We start from the raw sequence: 16,047 nt of genomic DNA, 5'->3' as shown, positions 1-16,047 counted from the left end.
CCTGGCGGGCTCCTAGAGGCTCGGTGAGGTGAGGTGGCCTTTGCTCCCGCCTGGCCGACTGCCGCCTCCTGACGCCACCTCCCGAGCGGCTGTCGCGGGCCCGCCCAGCTGTTGACAAAGGCCGCACTGTAGAACCCGGGTTTGGTGAAGGGTTGGATTCCAAGCCACCACTTGTTAGGCCTCCCACTGGTCATAGCTACACAAAGGTAATCTTGTTACTTTACCATGCGATGGGGCCAATTATACTCACCTAGCTAGGTTGAGAAGCAAAAAAAACTATATGGAAAGTAATTAGCACTGGGTCCCACACGGTAAGCCCTAATAAATGGCAGCAATTCTTATGAACACATGCTGTGATATTATTGCTGCCCATTAAGCATCTGTTGTGTGCAAAATACTATACAAGTCACCTTACAGGCATTGCTCTTGTTTAAGTGGTTTGTTCAAAGTCACACGGCCAGTGAACAGCAGAGCAAGGACTTAAACCCAGGTTTAAATTACTTACGATAGATTAAACTAAATTAAACTACTTAGCAGGTAAATTAAACTACTTACGATTCTTAATGTTTGGACGCTTGTGTATCAGTTATTTGTAGATTTAAACTGTGAAGAATTAATCCTGCCCTCTAATAATAGCTATTGACCATAGAAGAAGCCCTATTCCAAGTACTTTAAAGGTATTAATTTAATCCTCACAGCAATCCTGTTAAGTAGGTATTATTAATACCTTCATTTTACAGTTGAAGAAACAGGAAAGTATGTTAAATTTTACAAGGGTCAACCAACCAGTAAGGAACAGAGCTGTATTCAAACCCTAACTGACTGAACCATGAGCTTGTGCTTTTAACTCTTGTAAACTGCCTCAGTAAGACTTCATCAGGGCCAGGTTCATGTTGTCCGTGTACTCCCCTTTTATACATTACGGAGAATGTGCCGAGGATTCTCTGCCTGACAACTAGCACACAACCTGGCCTGCAATAGTTGTTCAGTATTTGAACATGTGATGAATATGTGAACCTTGGAAAAACTAAGCCTAATAATGATAAGCCTAAACTAAGCCTATAAGTAATGATTTAGTAAATTAAAAAAAAAATCTAATTAAATTCAGCAAGATTCTGTAGTTTAGCCTTATCTGGGCCTGGGAGTCTGGAATATTTCTCTGTAAAATTTTCCTTCAATTAAAATAGTATTGGAGGTTCTACTTAGTGCAATAAAACCAGGCAAAGAAATAAAAGGCATAGAGATTGGAAAGGAAGAATAACACTGTATTTGCAGATAAAAATACCATGGAATAGTACCAAAAAATGCTACTGGAACTAATTAGTTTAGCAAAGATGCAGGATACAAAGTTAATATACAAAAAATCAGCTGTATTTCTGTATACTAGCAATTAACAATTGGATGTTGAAATTTTTAAAATATCATTTAGCAGCAAAAACAAAAACACAAAAACCTAGAGATAAATGTGACCAAAGATGTAAAAGACATAAAATGAAAACTGTAAAACATTGCAGGATAAATTAATGATCTAAATACAGAGATATATCATGTTCATGGATCAGAAGATTCAATATTTTTAAGATGTCATTTCTGTCTGAATGGATCTACAGATTTAAGGCAAGCCCAATAAAAATCGTAGCAGATTCTTTTTATAGAAATTATCAACCTGATTCTAAATTTTATATAGAAATGCAAAGGAACTAGAGTAGCCAAAACTTTGACCAAGAAAAACAAAGTTGAGGGACTTACAATACTTGATTTCAAGACATTATAAGAAAGGCGCCTGGATGTCCGAGTTCATTGAGCCTCTGACTCTTGATTCAGCTCAGGTCTTGATCCCAGGGTCGTGAGATTGAGCCCCACATCCTTAAGATCCTCTCTCTCTCTCTCTCTCTCTCAAAAAGAAAAAAAAAAAAAAAGACATTATAAGAGTTACAGTAATCAACACAGTGTGGTATTGATGTGAAGATAGATATAAATAGAGCAATGTAACAGAATTGAGAGCTCAGGGATAGACCTACACATACAGAGTCAATTGATTTTCAACAAATATGCCAAGGCAATTCAATGGGGAAAGGATAATATTTTCAAGAAATGGTGCTAGAACAATTGAATAGTTATGCCAAAAAAATGAAAAGAATTTCACTCCTTTCCTCATACCATATAAAAAATTTAAAAATGGATCAGAAATCTAAATGTAAGAGTTAAAAGTATAAAACTCATAGATGAGAATATAAGAAAAAAATACATTACCTTGGATTTGGCAAAAATTTTTTAAACATGGCACAAAAAGCATCTTAAAAGGGAAAAGAATTGATAAATTTTACCTTCTCAAAATTAAAACATTTTTTCAAAACATACTTAAGAAAGTAAAAAGGTAAGCCATAGACTGGGAGAAACTGTTTGGAAAGCATATATTTAATAAAGGACTTCTAACTACAATATATAAAGAACTCTTACAACTCAGAAGACAAAGAACCTAATTTTTAAAACTGGGCAACAAATTTTTTTTAAATTTTTTTAAACGTTTATTTTTTATTGAGGGACAGTGAGAGATAGAGCATGAGCATGGGAGGAGCAGAGAGAGAGGGAGACAGAATCTGAAGCAGGCTCCATGCCCTGAGCTGTCAGCACAGAGCCTCACGTGGGGCCTGAACCCACAAACTGCAAGACCATGACCTGAGCCAAAGTCGGATGCTTAACCAACTGAGCCACACAGGCGCCCCTGGGCAACAAATTTAGATAGACACTTCACCAAAGAAGTTATATTGATGACAAAATAAATATATGAGAAGATGCTTAACATCATTAGACATTAGGGAAATGAAAATTAGAAGTACAATGAGGTATCACTGCACACCCTAGTCACAGAATGGCTAAAATTAAAAAGACTGATCATACAAATTATTGGCAAGGATATGGAACAATTAGAATTTTCATATAGTGCATTTTGGGAATATAAAATGATATAACTAATTTGGAAAACAATTTGGCCATTTCTTAAAAAGCTAAACATATACCTACCATATGATTCCCATTGCATTCCTAGGTATTTACCCACTAAGACTATGAATATTCATTGCAGCATTATTTGTGATAGGCCCAAACTAGAAACAACCCAAATGACCACCAGCAGGTGAAAGGAAAACAAATTGTGGTATATTCACACAATGGAATACTGCTTGACAATGAGAAGGAATGGACAATTGATAGACTCAACAACATGAATGAATCTCAGAATAATTATTCTGAGTGAAAGAAGCCAGACCAAAAAAGCAACACATACTGTATGATTCCTTTGATATAGAATTCTAGAAAATTCAAACTATAGTGATAAAAAGATCAGTGGTTGCGATCAGTGGGATGAAGAGGATGAAAAATGGGGACTGGACATTGGTGGGAAGGTGGTATCACAAAGGAGAAAACTTTTTGTAGTGATAGATATGTTATTTTTCTTGATTGTAGTGATGGTTTCACAGACGTATACTTGGTCAGAAGTTCTCAAATTGTCTACTTTTATCATGTGCAGTTTACTATATGCAAATTTTGCCTCAGTAAAGTTGGGATGGAAAACATATCTATTTAAATTTTAGAAGGCTTTATATTACAGGTAAGCCTGGGAGTCAGAAAATCAGTGCAAATTGCTTTCAATTTATAAAATTGAAGTAGTCCTTTTTTATACTTCATAGAGAGTGTAGTGAAGATTGCAACTATAGGAGAGACTACAAGATTAAAATATTTTAAAATTAATATTATTGACATCTCTAGATAATTTCTTTTAAGCACTACAGCTTTTTTCTTAACTTTCCACAAGTGTAATGATTAAAATATAAAACCATAAGACATTAATAAAGATTATCTTAAAAGCTGTAATAGAAGAGATTAGAAATTCTGAAATAGGAGTTATGAAGTTATTTTGTAGCAGGCAAAGGAAACCTTTATTTTTCTTATATAAAAAAAGGTGCAGGAAAATGTTTGTAGGAAACCACAAGTATAAATAGCAAGAGTTAAGGAAAGAGAAACTACTAAGTTAACCCTTTTATAAGAAGAAGAGTGGGGTGTGCCTGGGTGGCTCAGTCAGTTGAGCAACCAACTCTTAATTTCCGCTCAGGTCATGATCCCAGGGTCATGGTGATCGAATCCTGTGTGAGGCTCTGCGCTCAGCATGGACCTAAGCTGCGCTCAGTTTAGGATTCTATCTCTCCTTCTGCCCCTCTTCCAGCTCTCATGCTCTCTCTCTCTAAAGGGGGAGGGGGAGGAGGAGGGAAAGGAGGAGGAGGAGAAGAATTGATCCTTTTGTAATGAATCTTATAATTTGTAATGCATATTCAGATTTTCATAGTTTAGGTAGGTATTTGCCCATCCAAATACAGAGGCTTCAATGAAATTGTAGTAAACACAGTCCTGCAGTGAAGACCAGGAAAATTTGAGAGACTTTTAAAACTTTTTTCTAAGAAAATATGTCCAATGCCTCCTGCTTTTTGTTAGGTCACTAAACATGTGATAGGACTGTGGGAATATATGAGGAAGGCTCTGAGTGGTTTTGGATTGTAAAAACTTTTAACTTCCTATATTAATCCATAAAATTATGAAGTTAAAAGAACTAATAAATCATTTGGTCCAACATTCTTCATTTATAGGTGAGGAAACTGAGATCCAAAGATGACAAGGTCCTTCACGTAAGGACCACAGAGCAAGTTAACTAAACTGTGTTAGAATCCAGATATGCTGACCACCAGTCTAGTGCTTTTCCTCACAGTACATTACTGCTTTTAATTATATTAGTGTAGAATACAGAGGAACAACTGGCCACCTATAATTAAGATTAAAGCTTCATCATCTTCTAGAATGATGCATTTTGAGGTTTTTATGTCTTATTGATCCCTCCTTTCTGGCTGTTTCTTCTCAAGCTCTGTCCTCAGTTTTCTGCTTTTATTTTTGAACATTTGGGGAGCTCAGGCACTTGTAGCTTCAATTATCATCCATATTCAGATGATTTCCAAATCAACATTGCCAATTGTTATCTTTCATTAGTGTTCCAGTCCTGTATTTCCGTATTTACATAGAATATCTCCCAGAGGGATGAATGTACTACAGTGATGGGCTCCTGAATTCAACAATTTCCTTATCAAAGTAGCTTCATTATTCCTTCTGGTCTCCCAGGTTAAATCATGTGAAGAGATTTCTTTCTGTCTCCTAAAGCATTCTGTCATGGTATCCTATATTTTCTTTAAAATTTCTCTTTGCTCTATTTTTTTATTCTTTTTTTTTTGAGTTCTTAGTGTTTGCCAAGTACCAAAAGTATTCTATATGTATTATCTCATGTAAGCCTCACAACAGTCCTAAAGATAGATATCAATATCATCTCAATTTTACAGAAGGGTAAACAGTCCTGGAGAGGTTAAATAAATTGCCCAAGGTTACATAATTCATAAATGGTAGAGCAGGGATTCAAATCCACTGTCTGATTTTAGAACCTCAAGTTTTAGCTACTGAGTTATATTTCTACTATTGGGCTTAACCCATTCTTGTCCATTCCATACTATCATCTCAATACAAATCCCTTGTCTCACAGATGAATTTGTATAACATCCTAGCCAATCAACTTATCTTGAAACATATTTATTCAATCCATCTTGTATCTTGCTGCCAGACCAACCAACTTAAAACATTATTAAGTCTATGCCATAAAGGTGCTGGTGCTCAGTGTTAGGCCAGAACATATCAACAAAATGGACCCCAGTGTTTGAGAACTCATTTTAAATGGATGATTTTACAATCCCATTGCCCCGGAGATCTACCTGGATCTTGGGAAAAGTCATTTAATATACTACCTACCCCTATTGTTATGTCATTCCAAACCACCTCCCAACACTCTCCCCACAATCCTTCATTGCTATGTTCTGTGATCACTGATCTTTGCAGTTCTTTACGACCCACTTTCCTTTATACCTCTTCACTCACCTCATGCTAGCTTCCTCTCTGCCTTAGCTATGTCAGTTTGACCTCAGGAATTTCCATTCTCCTGCCAACAACTCCTCTGCCATTATCTGCCTTTCCTTCAAACAATTTCTACCTTACTGAAATCAAAGGAATCTGCTTCCATGACAACCTTTTTGGCTAGGAGACAGTTAACATTCTCTTCCCTAGCTGTCACATCCTTTCACATCAGTGTTTTAATACTATCAACCAGCCATCTCTCTTCTTTAAACTTTTCCATCTGGAAGTCTGTTTGTTGTTGTTGTTGTTGTTGTTGTTGTTGTTGTTTTCTAAGCTAACTAGGCCTAATAACTGCAGATCAAAGAAATCATGTTTCTTCTTATGCAAATGCAAAACTAAAATCTTCCCATTATCATGTACAATGCAAGGAATGATCAAGCCAGGGGAAATGAAGTCAGAAAGTTCAAGAACAATGTAGAGAATACTTGCTCCAGTCCTGGGAGCTATCCAACTTGGTCCTTTGGGTCCTTGTTACCACAGACAGACCAATGTGAGATGACACAGTTTACTCCCAGAGAGCAATCCCAGGTCAGTTTATCACTCTGCTACATGGAAAACAAGGACTAGAAACAGCCAGTTCATAATTATATTTCCCAGATTATCTAAAATATGTCCTTTACAGATAGTAAATTTGTACTAATTTGTTTTGAATTGGGATCCAAACAAGATCATCTCATTACATTTTGATTGTTATATTTGAAATTTCTTTTAATTGAGAGCAGTACTCCTCCCCTCCTTTCTTCGTACTATTAAATTATATCAGAAACTGGGTGTATTGGGGTTCAACCAGAGAAACAGAACAAGTAGGAGATATATACTAAGAGATTTATTGCAAAGAATTGGCTTACTCAGTTGGGAGAGCTGGTAAGACAAATTAGAAATGCATAAGGTAAACTGTCAGGATGGGCAGAGTGGAACTTATGGGCATGAGCTGAAACTACTATGCCCAGGTAGAATTTATTCTGGGCAGCCTCAGTTCTTGCTCTTAAATTGTTTCAACTGATTGAATCAGACTCTTCAAGATTATCTAGGATAATCTCTTTTACTTAAAGTCAATTGATTATGGACTTAATTACTATACAAAATACCTTCACAGCAACACTTAGTTTAGTGTTTGATTGAATAATTAGGGACTAAAAGTCTAGCTATATTGACATACAAAGACTATCACGTTGGGTCAATTGTGTAGATTATTCCTACATTCTGGATTTATCTGTTTTCTTCCTTGTAGTGTCATTTATTTTGTTTTCTTTCCATATTTTCTATAAATACAGTTTGGCTTTAGAGAGATTCAGGCTCCATCAGACTGTTCTGGCAAGAAAATAGTTGGTGCTGTGTGCTTCATGTTACATCAGGAAGTCCACAATATCTGCTTGTCCACTTTTAGACTGATCATTGGGGTTTTCATCAATAGTTTATCTAATGATTTTATCTATTAGGATGGTAGTCTGAATCCAGTTTATTACGGATTAAAAAATGATGATTATTTATTAGTATGTTTCTGTAAAAAAAACCTTTTTCTTATGAACTGGGGCTACCTCGAAATACTGTTCATAGAGGAAAGGCAAGAAAAATGTCAAATTCTTCCCTTTTAAGGAGTTGGTACCTAGTTACTTGCAATCATGTCCAACGTGTAGAATATAAAATTTTTAGTATAACTACAAATTTATGGGTTTTATATACTTGATCAGTTGCATTTAGTATTTCTTTTGTTGTTTAGTCCCATCTTTGGCCAATGGTAAGCACCTCATATTGTCTTTTTGACAAGACAACTTTCTTGCATCCTGGTCTCTCCCTGGCTTATCTTCTTTAATTCCGGCTTCAGATCTGGAACCAGCTATCCCTCCAAGGAGTTCTGGATCCTTTCAATGGGGAATGGTATTTTAGAGATGACAATCTGGTTGCTAGATGTATTCATAGCTATTGGATTATGATTATTTCTAGTCTTTTTGGAGGACAGAGCTAGGGAATATATATGTTTGAGAAGAAAATAACAATTTAGAGTTTGTACTGATATTCCTAATTTAAATTTAATATTACAAGACTTTAAATATAACACTATTTTAATAGTTGTCTCTCTTTAATCTTACATTGAAAATCATATTACCTAATTAAGTAATTATTTATATTATAAAATATAGAAAATATATACAAAATAAAAATCCCAATATACTGACTGGTTACTGAATGACTTTACATGTTCTTACTGTTCTATTTGTCCTTAGACTATGTATCACTAGGGATGCAGAGTCAAAATAGCTGTGTTCTAGTCCCTTGAACATTTTTGTGTTTTTTCCAGGATTTTTGCAAATATAAGCATTTTTGTGTTTTTTCCAGGATTTTTGCAAATATAAGCAAATACATACACAAACATAAATAAAAGTAGAAACGTGTTTGTGTTTTCCACCCCATTATTACACAATGTATAGTGTTCTGTAACTCCTTTTTTTTTCACTTAATAATATATCCTGAAGATCATTTCATATTAGAGTAATTAAAAAATAGAGATTTACTTCATTTTTGGATAACTACATAGAATTCAAACATGGATTTATCATAATTTCTTTAACCAGACCCCTTTTGATGGACATTTGGGTTGTTGTTATCCACAGAATTCAACAGTCAATGATCTTTTATGTAAGTAATTTCACTTTTTTTTTTGTTTTAACCAGGTATTACCTAAGTTCTCTCTATGGGAAGAATTCTCAGCAGGAATATATGAGGGTGCTCATTACTCTGCACCTGGATCAGAAGAATATTCTGTCACATTTTTGAATTTGTGCCAACCTGATAGAAGTGGTGTAGCAAGGATAATTTTCATTGTTTATTATTATGAGTAGTAGTCAGCTTATTTCTTATATTTAAGAGCCATTTTCAATTTTGTTGTGAATGGTCCATTCTTATCTTTTGTCCATTTTTCCCACATTTTAGGTATATGGTGTCATATTTTACATCTTTTTATTTTACAAATCCCTTGACTGATTTTTACAGAAATACTTATTTTTACTGCTTTTGTGTTTTTTACTTTTCATGCTCTCACTTATGGTCTTTCCTTTGCACTCAGAGTCCTCTTTAATTAATTTCTTATAGGGCTGGCTTAGTGGTCATGAACTCCTCTAGCTTTTGTTTATCTAGGAAACTCTTTATTTCTCCTTCTATTTTGAATGATAGCTTTGCTGGATAGAGTATTCTTGGCTGCACTTTTCCCCCTTTCAGCACTTGGAATATATCATGCCACTCCCTTCTGACCTTCAAAGTTTCTGCTGAAAAATCTGCTGATAGCCTTATAGGGGTTTCCCCTTGCATGTAACTGTCTTCTTTTCTCTTGCTGCTTTTTAATAGATTATTTTCAAAAACCTACTAATGGAGAAAACATAATATGATTTTAAGATATTTTGCTATGATACATCACTTTTTTTCATGTTTATTTATTTTTGAGAGAGAAAGAGAGACCACATGTGTGCAGGAGGGGCAGAGAGAGAGGGAGACAGAGGATCTAAAGTGGGCTCCACACTGACAGCAGGGAGCCCAATGTGGAGCTCAAACCCATGAACTGTGAGATCATGACCTGAGCTGAACTTGGATGCTTAACCAACTGAGCCACCCAGGCACCTCTATGATACAGCAGTTTATGCAGTTTTGTAACATCTAAGTCTTTGCTATTACAATTATTATTTATAATATTGACTTTTGCTGAAATTATTATCTTCATAGATAAAAGAATCTGTACATGGAGTATTCTATCAGATCTTTTTTTTATTCATAGATATTTTACTTTTAATTGATTTTTTTTTTTTTGATCACAAAGAATGTCTTCAACTTAGCTGAAGACTAAACCCAAAGAAAATAACAACAACACAGTTGGAGTAGTAAAATTAAAACTCTGGAAATGTTTCAAAAGGAATCTAATTTCTAGAAAATGATAGTATTTGTTAGCAGAATTCCAGATTGCCAAGAAAGCATCTTAGACTTCAAAGACTAAAGTAAAAATCTAGAGACCAAGGAACCAAATTTTTGTCAATATTTATTGGCTATGTGGTTTCCTAGGGGCCCTCAACTTTCTTTGACTTGACCACAGTTCAAAACACACTGCAGTTTCCTTGTTAAAATAAATATTAATGTGAGATTGCTCACAATAGCGGTGAGTCAATAGCCAACTCAGAGAGTAAAGTTCAAACACAATAGCCTTTATTCATTCTTCTGGTTTGTTAACAACTGCATTCTATACTAAAAGTAGGACATCAAAATGAACAATATTTAGGTGGACAGGAACACTTGGTCCTATAGTGAATGATCTTAACACTTAGTATAGACAGCTGGATAAAGGTAAGACTTGGAACTTGTGAAATCCCAAAGAATATATGCATTCATTCATTCAACAACATTTACTGAAAGCCAACTAAGTATGTGCTAGGTTAGCATGTACTACACAAGTGCTAAAGATAAAAGGAAAAATAAAATATCGTATACAACTAACAATAGTACAAGGTAGTGATATATAAACAAATTGCAAAGAGAAGGAATGAGAAGGATTCATTAATGTGGGAGGTAGCCTTCTAAAATGGCTCCCTGCCTTTTGGTATTTATGCTCTTGCATAATTCCCTCCCCTCCCCTTAAGTGTGGTCTGGACATAGTGATGCTTATAATGAATAGAATTATAGCAAAAGTAATGGGATGTCACATCCAAGATTTGGTCTAAAAGATTATTATTTCCATCTTGCTATTACCCTCTGTCTTTGGCTTTTTCTCTTGCTTGCTCTAATGAAGTAAATTGCCATTTTATGAGCTGCCCCAATGGATAGTTTCATATGGGAAGGTACTGAGGGCAAACTTTGGCCAATAGCAAACAAGGAACTAAATCTTGCCAACAACAGTATGAATGAACCTGGAAATGATACCTTTCTAATAGAGCCTTGAGATGAATACAACCCTGGCCAACACTTTGATTGCAACTCTGTGAAAGCCCTGAAGCAGAGGACCCCATTCCTGACCCACAGCAACACAAGATAATAAATATTGTTACAACCTAGTAAGTTTTGGGGTAATTTGTTATACAGCAACAAATAACTAATACAATTAGGAAGAAAATCAAGGGTAATGAGAATAGAAGGAATAGCATTTGTAGAGATGAGAGTGTATAGGATAGATTAAATTCTGGAATGGCAAATGATCTTGTGTGGTTATAGTGTGAAATATCCTTTAAGAATGACTTAAGATAAGATTTGAGATGAGGATTGGAGGCCAAATAGTAAAATGTGTTTAATGGCATTTGTATCAATCAGGGCTCCCTCAAGAGAAGCAGAAACCTCTCCAAATATTTTAAACAGAAAAAGTTTAATATGGGGAATTAGGTGCTTATGAAACCATTAGAAGTGCTTAAAACTAAGTCTGATTATTGCTATGACTATAATTGCCTCTCAACACCCAAGAAGCTAGGCTAGATTCCGGAACTTTGCTGCAGAAAAAACCAGTATTTCCATGATCATGCTTGCCTGTAGCAGTAGCTGAAGTAGCATAAAGTTCATCTCTCCTAACTGCCTTCTAACTCATGTGGATATGCATTAATTGGTAGAACTTATTGGATTCCAGAAGTCCAGCTGTAGACAGTCTGGGAAAAGTAGTTTTCATTTTTCATCCTCTACAGTTTAAGAAAGCACACACTCAAAATGGATGCTGAATGCCAACTCACCATATCCACTTAGTATAGTAACGTGTTTGGACTTCCTTCTGGAAAAAAATGGTGAGTCCTCAAAGTGTGAGGAATGACATAATAAGCTCTGTATCAGAGAAAATACATTTATGTAGGAGAAAAGGATGGACTGTAGGTGTGACAGAGAGTTTGCTGAGATTGGAAACAGTGCAGTGGTATAGAAGAAAAATGATCAAGAGCTTGAACTCGGGTCTAGGAAATACCAAGGAGAGGTCAGAGGATGTGTAAGACAAAGTAAATTGAGTTCATTCCAGTTCAGTTAATATTTAATGCCACCATTCAAACTCTATGTCCCTTAATTCATGTACCCTGAATGACACTTCTCTGGGGGCTGTATTTTCTGAATGTAACAATAGTACTCCAGGTACTGTACTTTCTTACTGTATTATCAAATCTAATAATTCTTTATTCTTTATTAAGCTTAGGTCTGTATGATTCAGGCTTAGAGTGGTGCTGAAGTGAAAGAAACACAGCACAACAACCAAAATTCACTTCAAAATAATACTGTTTTATTTATTTTTACATTTCTCAAAAACTATGACCATACATATGCCACAGCAAACTTGGTAAAACATTTCCTGCCAATCCTATTGACTTCCATCACAGCTTCCAAGTACTCTGGGGCATCTCCTCCCATAAATCCCCTAACTCTCTCTTGACACCTAACCCCCTGCAATTTTTTTCTTTTCCTCATTCCCCTTCCATCACTGCCTCCTCATTCTTTGATTGTATAGGTTGACTTAGACTCTCTCCAGCAAAGTAAACCCTTGTGGTTTGGGGTTTATTTTGAGGAAAATTAGACTGGCAATTAGAGAAGTAAAGTTTGCATAGTAATGTTTGTCCTGCCACAGTTTTCACTGTCAACTATTAGGTATATTTCTTTGATTTTATTTCCAAACTAATTTCTCCTTATTCCCTCCCAAGACACTTGCATGTTAATGGCTTAAAAATCCTGATCTTTAGTCCTACCTTTCCCCCATAGCTACAAATTTACCTGCTTTATAGATACTTCCACTCACATATTGTTTCCATACCAGAAACACCACATACTCAAGCCAAACTCATTATCTTCTATCTCAAATATGCTTCATTTTTCTTTGTACCCTAACTTGGCTAGTGAAAGAACCATTCATGTAGTTGCCCAAGTTGAAAATTTCACTGTCCTTGTTGAGTTACTTTCATATCTCATCAGTTAGCCACTATTTCTGATTTTAGTCTCAGAAATCTCTCTGGAATCCATTTTCTGTCCTATCTGCACTGCCAGAGTCCAAGCCCTTATCATTTTGTACTGGTACTCTTTGTCTTACTGTCTCTAATCCCTCTTTTCTGTAGTTCAGCAATTCCCATTCACTGATCCTGGGATCAGTTGGATCAGATTCTCTGGGATTTATTTTGCTTTTGTTTATGTGTTTGCTTCAGTACATCTCTCTAGGTCCTAAACATGAAAAAACATTCTGATTCTTTTGGGCTGGGTTAGGGGTCCATGATTTTGAGCTTTTATAAATCTCCTTCGATGGGTCCAGTGATCAGCTAGATTTGGTTTAACAATTTCTTGTTATATGTATGATGTAACATATTTTACATCACCACCACTAGAATCATTTTTTAGAGTCCTCAAAATCTTATTATATCCCTGTGATGATCATAACCCAATGATGCTTTCCTGTGCCAATCAGAGAGTATTTAGCCTAGGAATTACGACACCACAGAATTGGCTCCTTGCATAACCCCCCTCCAGTTTCATTTTTTTCCATCTCTTCCCTATTGCCATGATACCATAGGCTGTAGCCACGATATACAACTGGTTACCTAGGGAACATTGCTCCCTTTTTCATATCTCTGGGCCTTTGCAAGACTGTAAAGCTCAGATTGTCACTTTTTTCCATCATTTCTTGTCAAAAATCTTATGGATCCTTAAGAGCCTAGCCTAAATAACATAACTTTCATGAAGCCTTTCCAGATAAATCAGAAGTTGTTCCTCCTCTGAGTTCCCATAGTCTGTGCTGAAATTATAGCATTTAGTACAGTTAGGTTCAAAGTACTGTGAATTGTAAATTGTCTCTCCTTCCACATACTGAGCTCTCTTTTTGCTTAATGGTAATGGTATGTGTATGTAGCAGGCCAGGCTGTGGTAGGGGAAGGAATGTGGAAGGAGAGACCACTGGGAAGGTAGAAGGAGTTAGATCCCAATCATAGGACTTGTTTACTTGCTCTCAGCATGTCCACATTATCCTAAAGGGTTGTCTTAAGTACATTTCAGAAAATTATTTCTTCTAGTTGATTGGTAAAGGCCAATCCTTTGATTGGTACTTATCAGTGAGTTAGTTGTCACTGGTAAAATGAGGAAAATAAGGTCCATGTAGTCAGTTTTTCATAAAACTAGACTTATTTAGTGACTCTTCTTTATTCTGATTTTTATAACTTTCTCCTTTGCTATCTTTTGTAAAATGATAGCAGTGTTAGAAGTATAAATTTTAGATGTTTTTGTCTGAAAATATGAAAAAGTTAAAAACCCTATTTTGAGCCCCCAATTTAAAAAAGAATCATTGGTCTATGAAATTAGGACTGCTGGGGCTCCTATTGCCTGGATATCTGGGAAAGGGCCTGGAATAAATGACATTCCAACAGCAATGAGCACATCTAGATTTTTTTTTTTAAGTTTATTTTGAGAGAGATAGGGACAGCACAGGTTGGAGAGGGTCAGAGAGAGACGGAGAGGGAGATAATCCCAAGCAGGCTCCACACTGCTAGTGCAGAGCCTGATGCAGGGCTCAAATCCACAAAAGTGTGAGATCATGACCTGAGCTGAAACCAAGAGTTGTATGCTTAACCAACTGAACCACCCAGGTGCCCTGAGTGCACCTAGATCTTTATTTCCATGACCATTCTCAAAAACATCCAACCAATCAAACAAAAAACCCCCAAGGGATCCTTGGAGAAATGGCTGATTTTAGGAGTGGGGCAGGAAATATATAAGATGAGCCTGGGTTATCATACAGTGCCAGAAAGTAAGGAAGTACACAATAAAAACACCATGATGGGGGTAGGTCAAAGGGACACAAGAGCAAACTGAAAAGATTCCCAATGATCAAAGCAGGAACAATTTGAGCAAAAAATAAATTAAATAGCATTGGATTATAACATAAAGTAGAAAATAAATATTCATCCACACTGATGTAAATAAAGGATTGAATAAATTAATGAGGGAAAATAGATGAATCTCCTCACAGGAGAATTCCAAATAATTTATGTAGATATTCTGCTTTCAAGGAGGCAGAGCATAACTGCCCTCGATTTATGTATGGGCTATGCATAGTGACTTCTTTCCAAAGAGTACAGTATGGAAAGAGGGAAAAAGAGTAACTTTACATTGGAGAAAACTGATGGACACCAAGGTTAATATCAACAGTGATAGGTCATGTTGATAGTATGTATCTTTGATATGCTGTGATGAAAATAGCACTTTACCTTTCTTTGTGTTCTTTCTCCCCTTCTCCAGTGTAATCATAAGAAAACATCAGAGAAACCCCAGTTGAAGGATATTATGCACAATACCTGACCAGTACTCCTCAAAATTGATGTGGTTATCAAGAACAAGGAAAGTCTGAGAAACTGTCAAGCCAAGAGAAGCCTATGGAGACATTACAACTAACTGTAATATGATATCTTGGGTGGGATCCTGGAAAAGAAGAAAAGATATTAGGTAAAAACTAAGGAAGTCAGAATAAAGTATACATTTTAGTTGATAATAATGTATCAATATTGGTTCATTAAGCCTGGCAAATGTATCATACTAATATAAGATGTTAATAATAGGGGAAACTGGCTGTGGGGTATATGAGAACTCTTTGTTACTATCTCCACTTTTTTTCTAAGTAAATTTAAAACTATTCTAAAAAAATATATTTTTTAAAAAGTAAATGGCTTTGGGGCGCCTGGGTGGCTTAGTCGGTTAAGCATCCGGCTTTGGCTCAGGTCTTGATCTCACAGTTCGTGAGTTTGAGCCCCACATTGGACTCTGTGCTGCCAGCACAGAACCTGGAGCCTGCTTCACGTTCTGTGTCTTTTTCTCTCCGCTCACACTCTCTCTTTCTCTCTCTCTCAAAAATAAATAAACATTAAAAATTTTTTTAAATAAAAAGTAAATGGCCTAGATACTAAAGGAGGACATCCTAACTCACATCAGCACTGTCTGGAAATTTGGGCATTTCCTGGAGAACAAACACAGAGGAGAATGCTCTGAGCTGGTTTTAATATTATTAAAAATGCTCTTAGATCAAACCTGACCTTACATATAGACTATTATGATAAACAACTAAATCTTATTTACATTTAA

General features: G+C 35.9%; 1 long non-coding RNA gene across 2 annotated transcripts in view; it reads left to right on the top strand.

Moving 5' to 3' along the window:
- The first annotated feature begins 66 nt into the window (after positions 1 to 66).
- Positions 67 to 16,047, top strand: part of LOC113603477 (uncharacterized) — a 204,133-nt gene continuing 188,152 nt past the window's right edge. For both annotated transcript variants that reach the window (XR_003425081.2, XR_008290469.1), the window contains exons 1-2: positions 67 to 206; positions 15,211 to 15,414. This is a non-coding gene — a long non-coding RNA (uncharacterized LOC113603477). The remainder of the gene's footprint in view (positions 207 to 15,210; positions 15,415 to 16,047) is intronic.

The sequence above is a fragment of the Acinonyx jubatus genome, chromosome D1, assembly GCF_027475565.1.
Source record: "Acinonyx jubatus isolate Ajub_Pintada_27869175 chromosome D1, VMU_Ajub_asm_v1.0, whole genome shotgun sequence".
Classification (NCBI taxonomy): Eukaryota; Metazoa; Chordata; class Mammalia; order Carnivora; family Felidae; genus Acinonyx; species Acinonyx jubatus.
This window is presented reverse-complemented; position numbering and strand designations above follow the sequence as displayed.